The following is an 8504-nucleotide window of genomic DNA, read 5'->3' on the forward strand; positions in this document are numbered from 1 at the left end:
AGACGGAGGTGCCACGTGGCATCCATCCTTGCCTCTTTTAAATATGGGCACATAAGAGACGACCCGCTTCATGAAACCCACCTGTTGATACCCAATTTTTCCTTATATATTTTTAATACATATATATACTTTCAAAATAGCACATATGCAGTTATAATCATGCATTTTATAATTTTATATAATTTTTTTATAATTTTTAAAAAGCTCCAAATTGATTTATTTCTTCCATTTTTATTTATAAAACTTCCAATAATTATCCTTCAAACTATTTTTGTGGTGATTTACTCATCTAAATTCTTTATTTATAATTGTTTAAATATTTTAGTGCATTTTTATAATTGCATTTACATTTTTTAGGCTAAATTGGATATCTTTGCAATAATAGCCCTACTAATGCATAATTACATTATTAGTGCGTAAAATGATATTTTATATTTTAAAAATATTAAAAAATTATTTTAAATCATTTTAGTACACGAAAATAGTTTTTTAGAAATCATTTATTATTTTTATAAATTATATAGTATTAAAAGTGGCTATTTAAAATCTAGCCTATTTTTATTCTAATTTCAGCCTTAATTCTAACCCAATACCCAACCCAACTTTTAAACCTAAACCTACCCAGGCCCAAATACCCATCTACCCAACCCAATACCCAGCCAAATCCTGGTCGTTGATCATTTTTTATCAACGGTCCAGGTTCCCCCTTTCCATAATTAAACTAACCTATACCCCAAAACCCTAATTATTTTACCACCCTTCCCCCGCCGTCACCCAATCCTCTCTGCTCTCAAACGCTCTCAACCTAACCCTAATCCAGTCCCACTGACCTTCATCTATGGCTCTCTCTGATGGTTTCTCACCACCTCTCGGGCCTCCAATGGCCTCTCTCATGTTATTCTTGCCATCTCCAGGGCCCTCAAGGGACCAGGGCTAGTGACTTGCATCTATGGCTCCTCCCTCGCCTGTTTCAGGTCATTCCAATGTGATTCCGAGTAAGATCGTCCTATATTGACTACGATCTATAGGTTTCTCAGTATGTTTCTTCATCTCTGTGTCGTTCTCTTCGAAATCCTAATTTTTTTTTTCAATACCTCTTAGATCTGTACAGATCTAAGGTGATTTGGGTTTGTTTTATGTGAGTTTTACAACAACATTAAGATTCTTTACAAGAATCGTATGATTTTCAAGTGATTTTCATCTTTTCCTAAAACTAGGGTTTCCGGAATTTTTTTTTAGAAATTGTTTGATGATTTTTTGTGTTTAATCTTCTGCTTCTCATATATTTTGACTGATTTTATGAGTCTCCTACAACCTTAACTCGCTTGTACCAAAAGCCCTAATTTTTGAGGTTCTTCGTTTGGTTTCTGAGTATTAGTACATTTGATTGTGTTCTTGCTTTGGGTTCTTGTGATTTCTCATGATTTTCTTGTCCTAATATGATTCTATTGAATTTCTTAGTTTGACCTTTCACTAATTCTATGTGCTTGTGTTCGTCTTGACTATTCATATCAAGACCTGTATCTTTCTCATTAAATCAATGTTGTTTAACTTTTTGTTTTGTTAAAGTTATATGTCGATTCCTGACTATTCATGTTTCACCTTATTTTATATGCTAAACATGCTGACTCTTTCATGACTTTCTTTTTGATTGAATCCTTGAATATTCTGAACTCCTTATTTCTTGGTTTGATTTGAACAATTTCCCTTAAACTTTCGATTCTTACCTTCCTACTCGATTTGATTAAATTGCTTGCCTTAATTATTTTTCCTTGCCTTGTTTGTATTTAGCCAATTCTTATTGATTTGTTTCCTTAATTAAAACTTCTGTTCATTTACCCCTAATTACCTATTCTATACCTAAACCTTACTTGATTCTTTTCCTTAAATACTTAGCATGCTTTACCGTTGATTCAATTGTCCCTTGATTAATGGAAAGACTTGCTGATTTATATGTGACTTCCCTGATTTATTACTTAATTGATATCTTACCTTATTTGTCAACCTTTTGATTACTATATAAACCTCCTCTTATTTTAAGTTCTGGACAACGAACATTAGTTCAAAAATTACTACTCCTTACACTCTAAAGTTCTCTTTCTCTGCTGCTACTTGTGATACTCACTGATCTAGCCGACTGAAAGCCAAGGCTAGATATTAGAACTTTATTTGCTTTATATTTTGCACCCTTTCTTCAGCTGGTATGTCTCTAATTAAGTTTTGAGATCCAAACTCTATGTGTTTCATTCCTGTACTAGTTCATCAGTTATGATTTCAACTTGTATTCCTGTTTATTTCTTTGCTCAACATGTCTAAACTTTGTCCTGTTCAATGCATGTTTTACACTCTGCACTCTTTCCTGCTTACTTCTTCATCTAGCACGTCCAAACTGTATGTTTAATCATGTTTAAGACATGCCAACTATTATCTATGTCCTAACTATTTACCGAGTCTCTAAGACCCTAAGTGTTGCATGCAGTTTGTGACTATATGTCTCCTCTATCCTTATCCATGTACCCTAATGTGATTCTTATGTGCCAAATCCTTTATCCTCATGTGAAGATCTGTTTGTTAAGTGTTCTTTTCTGAATCTGAATGTCTCTTCTGACCAATTGATTGTCTGTTGCTTGGTACTCTTCTCAAACTGTCTTTTACCACTAAGTTATTTCCTGTTTCTAAAAAACTTTTCCACTTTTGAAGTCATCTATGTACTATTTTCAAAACAAAACTATGTCAAGCACTCTCATTTTACTCTTAGGATATTAGGTTCTGCCCCTCTGATATGTGTACTGCTTTGAGACCTTTGAGATCTCTCTGAACTCTGGCATGTCAGAGCTGGCCTTTCCACACTGCACCTAAATCAGTTATTGTTTGAGAAAAGTTTAGGTGAGAGCACTGCCCAGGATCCTTGAGGTCCTTTGGGAACTCTGACACACCTAGACATGATACTGTCTATGGAACTTTGGCACTTGAGGCTATTAGAGGCTTGGAAGTCATTTGAGCCTACTGCAAGCTCCCTATAGATTAACTTTTGTTCATTTATGTTTTTTAATTCATTGGTCTGTAATAATTATCGTAAACAACATTAGGATTATTAGTGAAAAGGGGTGAGTAGCTACATTTCTATTGGGTAAATCGGGTAGATGCCATGCCTATAGGATTGTGTTAATGCATTTGTTATATTTTCTTTACTTGTACAATATTAGAAATCATGCCTATAGGATCTAAATGGCTTTAATAATAGAAATCACGCCTATAGGGTTAAAATTAGCCTTATAATTAGATATCATGCCTATAGAGTGTAAAATAATTGAAGTTCAATGTTTGTTACAGCATGTATTCACGTTCGTTTTCTTAGATAGCATGCCTATAAGTTCAAGAGTCAATTGTAATAACTATATATCATGCCTATAGAATTTAAAATCAGTTTAGTTAAACAAATCAGTCTAATTCATGTTTGAATTGGTTTAATTAACTGTCCGTTTCTTTAAATGAGTTTTCAAACACTGCCTTAATTAATGCCGCTAGAAAATATGTCTATAGGATCTCAAGTTGTCCGCTTAAAAATTGATCATTGTTTTACTGCATTCCTAATAGATATCATGCTCTTAGGACACTATTGTTATGCGTTTAGGCAAGCCTCTAGGGCAATTCAAATTCTGTAACTATAAAACTGTGCTTTGTTATTTAAAACTGTTCAGATTTTTAATATGTCTAAATCAGTAGGCAAGCTAAACAGGTTTTTGACACTTTGTCCTAATTCAATATTGTATAATCCCTGCTCACCTAGATATCATGTTCTAGGATTTTCTCTTAAATATCTGACTGTTGTTTGAAGACGTGCATTTACTTGTTATATTTGTAGAGGTGACTGTGAGCCTGTAATTTGTTCTCTTTAAATGTAGTCCTAATTGTTCTTGATTGACGCCTAGACTTTTATCCTTTAGAACCTTAGGATAGTCTAGAACTGTCCAAAAGTAGAGGTCCTAAAATACCCCCAGAGTCGTGAAGAAGGGATGGGTAGTGCATGCATAGGACATTTTCAAGGTTGCTAGAATGCTTTAGGCTATGACCAAGGGGAGGGAATTGGGTAGTAAGGATATTATGACTACGTGCTAATGTCACGTCTAGCCCCTCATTGAGGAGTGTTTATCGGGCATTGTGTGGGGTGATCTTGTAGGCTAACCAACCTAGGACCCCTCTTTCCCAATTCCTGATGCGTAAACTTTACTTTTCTATATGTATGCAACTTGTTCGAGTCTTTTCCTTTTTTTATCTCATTACTTGAGTCATACAATGTCCAAAACATATCTTTATTTGCAAGTATGTATTTAAACTATTTATTTATTAAAAGGACTAATTCATAAGTATAAGTTCGGTCGGGACCAACCGTTGTGGATTGTGAGGGGTGCCTAACACCTTCCTCTCAAGGTTATTTCGAGCTCTTGCCCTAAATCTCTGGTAATGCAAACTAGTCTAAGAGTTAATCGCTCTAGGTGCTCTAACGCACCATTACCCATTAGGTGGCGACTCTTCAAAAATCCAAATTCCCAAAAGGAAATGAGTTATTACCTCCCATGAATGTCGAAACCCGGTCTTCTATCTCTCCGTGGAGGGAAAAGGGGGGGCTCAACACCACCAACCCATAACCCGTGACCCGTCATTTATAAACCAAATAATACCCATTTTGTCCATTTCATTTTTCTCGTTTCATTTTCTTCTCTCACTAACTATCTAGAACATGAAAATACTCTCACAACTTTGTTGATAGCTGATTTGAAGTGGAGAAATTCCATAAAGGTAATACCTTCCTCTATGAAAATGATTCGTCTTTGCTATATTATTCATGTTAGTATTGCAATTTTTTAGTTTTCTTTTCGTATTTTAGGGTTTTTATGCTAGGGTTTCAATTTTTTAGATTACATTTACATCTAACTAAAGTTTTTGAAGTTTCATTGATATATCCTTATTTCTTGTCAGTTTCTAGTGTTTGCATGCATGGTACGCCTTTATTCTTTATTTATTGCTGGGGTTTTGTGGGATTAAGTCCTGACTCTTTGTTTTGTGGGGTTATTTGGGGTTTGTTTGTTTGTCCTTTTCCGTAAAGTATATTTACTGAAGATTCTAAGCTTTTCCTTTGTTTATTAACAACGATGGTCCCCAATTGTGTGGCCATTTGATTAAAGTATTCGGGTATGTTGGATTCTTCCTTGGGGGGGACCTCTTGTCATAAAAAATTATTCTTTTTGGCATTAATTATTCATTCCCACTACTGACTTTTACATTAATTATATTTTTTTCTATTGTGTTTTATAGGTTGTTGGAGATGGTGCTAGTTGACTTAATATTCAATTACGATGGTGATTGGGTTATTGAGCCTCAAGTTGTCTACACGGGAAAATTGGTGAAGACTTGGACAAGTTATGACTCCGACTTACTTTCACACATAGACATAGTCAATGAATTCACAAATGAGCTAGGATATTTAGGGGTTCAACAACTTATAGTTGCTTCCCCATCTGGTAAATTTTATGTGATTGAGGGGGATGATGGTATTAGACATCTACAAAGGTTATTATGCAATGAATTCAATGTAGTGAACCTATATGGTGTAGATGAATGTGAGCCCTCTATTTACTCTATTCCCAATATTGAACAATATAAAGAAGAATCTAATAAAATTGTGGATGATATTGGTACTAATTATAGCTTAAGTGATGTAGGATCTGACTCTAGTACTGATTCTGAAGGATACAATTCTGAAGAATTAGAAGCACTTAAAGCACAACAGAAAAGGGAAATAAATGAAAAACTTAGTGACTTCAAAGAGTTATACAAAGGTATATCCTTTAAGGACATACTAGAAGCTAAGAAGTGTATGAAGTTATATTCTCTGGCTAACAAGAAAAGATTGAAATTAGAGAAGAGTGACCTAGAAAGGCTTAGGTATACTTGTGATATTGTTGGTTGTCCCTTGTTGTGCTTAATATCAAAAGAAAAATTTGGTGGGGTTAAAATCAAGACTTTATCTGTTGAACATGATTGTGGCACTGCATTTGATAACAAGACTGTTGATTTTAGTACCATTGCACAATATTTCAAGAAGAAGTTACAGTATAATCCTAAGTACAAGGTTAGGAAGATGATGTTAGATTTGAAGAGAAACTTTGAGCTAAATGTTAGTCATGGGAAGTGCAAGAGGGAAAAGAGGATGGTATTGGAGTCACTAGATGGTAGTTTTTTAGATGAGTACAATAAACTAGAGGCTTATGTCAATGAATTGAGGGAAAGTAACCCTAGTAGTGATGTGGTTGTTACACTTTCAAAGAGTGCACTTGAAGAAGGAAGAAGAAGAAAGTAACCCTGGTAGTGATGTGGTTGTTACACTTGGATTGTGGATACAAGGCATAAGCCTATAATCAAGATGCTAGAGGACATCAGAATCAAGACCAAGAACTTGTTAAGAGAACATGAAGAAAAAGTTAGGAGCTGGAGATATGATTTCAGTCCAAAATGCATGGACTTGTATAATGAGTACCTGCAGATTGCACAAACTGCCTGTAAAGTAAATGCAAATGGTCAAAATGGCTATGAAGTAATAGAAGGATCTGACAAGCATTGTGTTAATTTGGCGGTGATGAAGTGCACTTGTAGGTCATCGGACCTTACAGGAATCCCATGTCCACATGCTATTAGAGATATACTTCATGACTCTGGTGATCCAATGACTGAAATTAACTGGTGGTATAGCAAGGAGGTATTTCTGCTGACTTATAGGCACAAAATACAGCCTGTTAGGGGAGAAAATATTTGGAAGATTGAGCCATCTCACGCAATGGAGCCTCCAGAGCTTGTGAAATTGGCTGGTAGACCTAAGGTTAAGAGAGATAGGCAGAAGGATGAGGCAATTAAAAGACAAGGAGTGTGGTCACAGCCTAAAAAGGAAGAATCATGACTTGCAGCAAATGTGGAGAAACAACTCTTAATGTAAGGACTTGTGGTCAGGTAATTATTTTACATTAACTTCAAAGTATTAAATACTAGACATAAATATTTCTAACTTATTTTTTAACTATTTGAATCAAGGAAAAGAAGCAACGTAAGAGAGAAATAGTTGAGCAGGCTGCTGCCACACCTGAGCAGGCTGCTGCCACAAGTGAGCAGGATTCCACCAGTTCAGCACCAACTGCCACAGTTGAGCAGGCTACCACTAGTTCAACACATGCTGCAAAATAATCAAAAGGAAAGTAGCAGAGAAAGAGGTCAAGTTGTTTGATAGAACATGAAACTGAACCTCAAGTTGAAAATGATATCAATTGTTCAACATCTCAAGCCACTCAACCAAGTAAGGATAGTGGGCTTAGGTTCATGCCTACACCTTGAAGAATGCTTAGGTCAAGAGTTAGGCATGAAGAAGATGTTGTTCTTAGGTCAAGAGTTATATTAGAAGTAACTACAAGGCTTAGGATGAGACAACATGTACAAATACCAGCTGGAACAAGGTCAATCAACTTCACATGTGATCATAGTGGTGTTAGTGTACCAACAAATCTGCCATATTCAGCCCCAACATTACAGTGGAAGGGGAAGGCTGCTGTAACTGCAAATCAGTTGGAAAAACAAGGGCGAGAAAGAATTGGGAAGCTGAAATCAAGGAGAAAAAATGAAGAAAAACGTATAATTTTTTTGTTATGTGGGATGTATTTACTGCAAACTTATAGACAGTTGTGTCCCCTTTAGTATTCTGTAATTTCAGTTTTTTTGGTGTTGTTTTGGTGATGTAACTACTGGAGTTACTATCTTCTTTGGTGATGTAATTATAGTTATTTGGCGTTATTTTAGTGATGTAATTACAGTTATTTGGTGTTGTTTTTTGGTGCTATTTTAGTGATGTAACTACTGGAATTAATGTGTTTTTGGTGTATTAACAATTTCTTGGTGTTGTTTTTGGTGTTGTTTAAGAAAATTACTACTGGAATTACTGTGTTTTTGGTGATGTAATTTCAGTTTTTTTGGTGCTGTTTTTGGGGATGTACTGTGTTGTAAGCATTTGTGTTTTGGAAAATAGTGTTGACTTGTTGCCCAGCGTCCTCTTGTATATATGATATTAAATCCAGAAGTGAGACTATATGTTTTTTATCCAAAGCTCCAGGTGCATATATTAGTCCCATATGATCATCACCAAAGTTTATGTTTTCAAACTAAGTTCTAGTACTTTAAAAGGACCATATTCCATAAAACAATTCAAACTAATTTCAAACAATTGACAAGTCAGTAGATAGAACATCAAAACACTAGTACTTGGAAACATAGAACATCAAAACACTATTACTTGGAAACATACATTAACAATTGATGTAATTGTTTTACAATAGCAAAAAAAACTCTAGTACTTAGGAACATACATTAACAAGTGAAATATGGACCACAGGCCATCTTCAGCAAACACAATTTACTTCATCCACATTGCCGCAATAAAACCAACAAAAAGTGCAACTGAAATT

This window comes from Nicotiana tabacum, chromosome 16 (genome assembly GCF_000715075.1).
Source record: "Nicotiana tabacum cultivar K326 chromosome 16, ASM71507v2, whole genome shotgun sequence".
In the NCBI taxonomy this organism is placed as follows: domain Eukaryota; kingdom Viridiplantae; phylum Streptophyta; class Magnoliopsida; order Solanales; family Solanaceae; genus Nicotiana; species Nicotiana tabacum.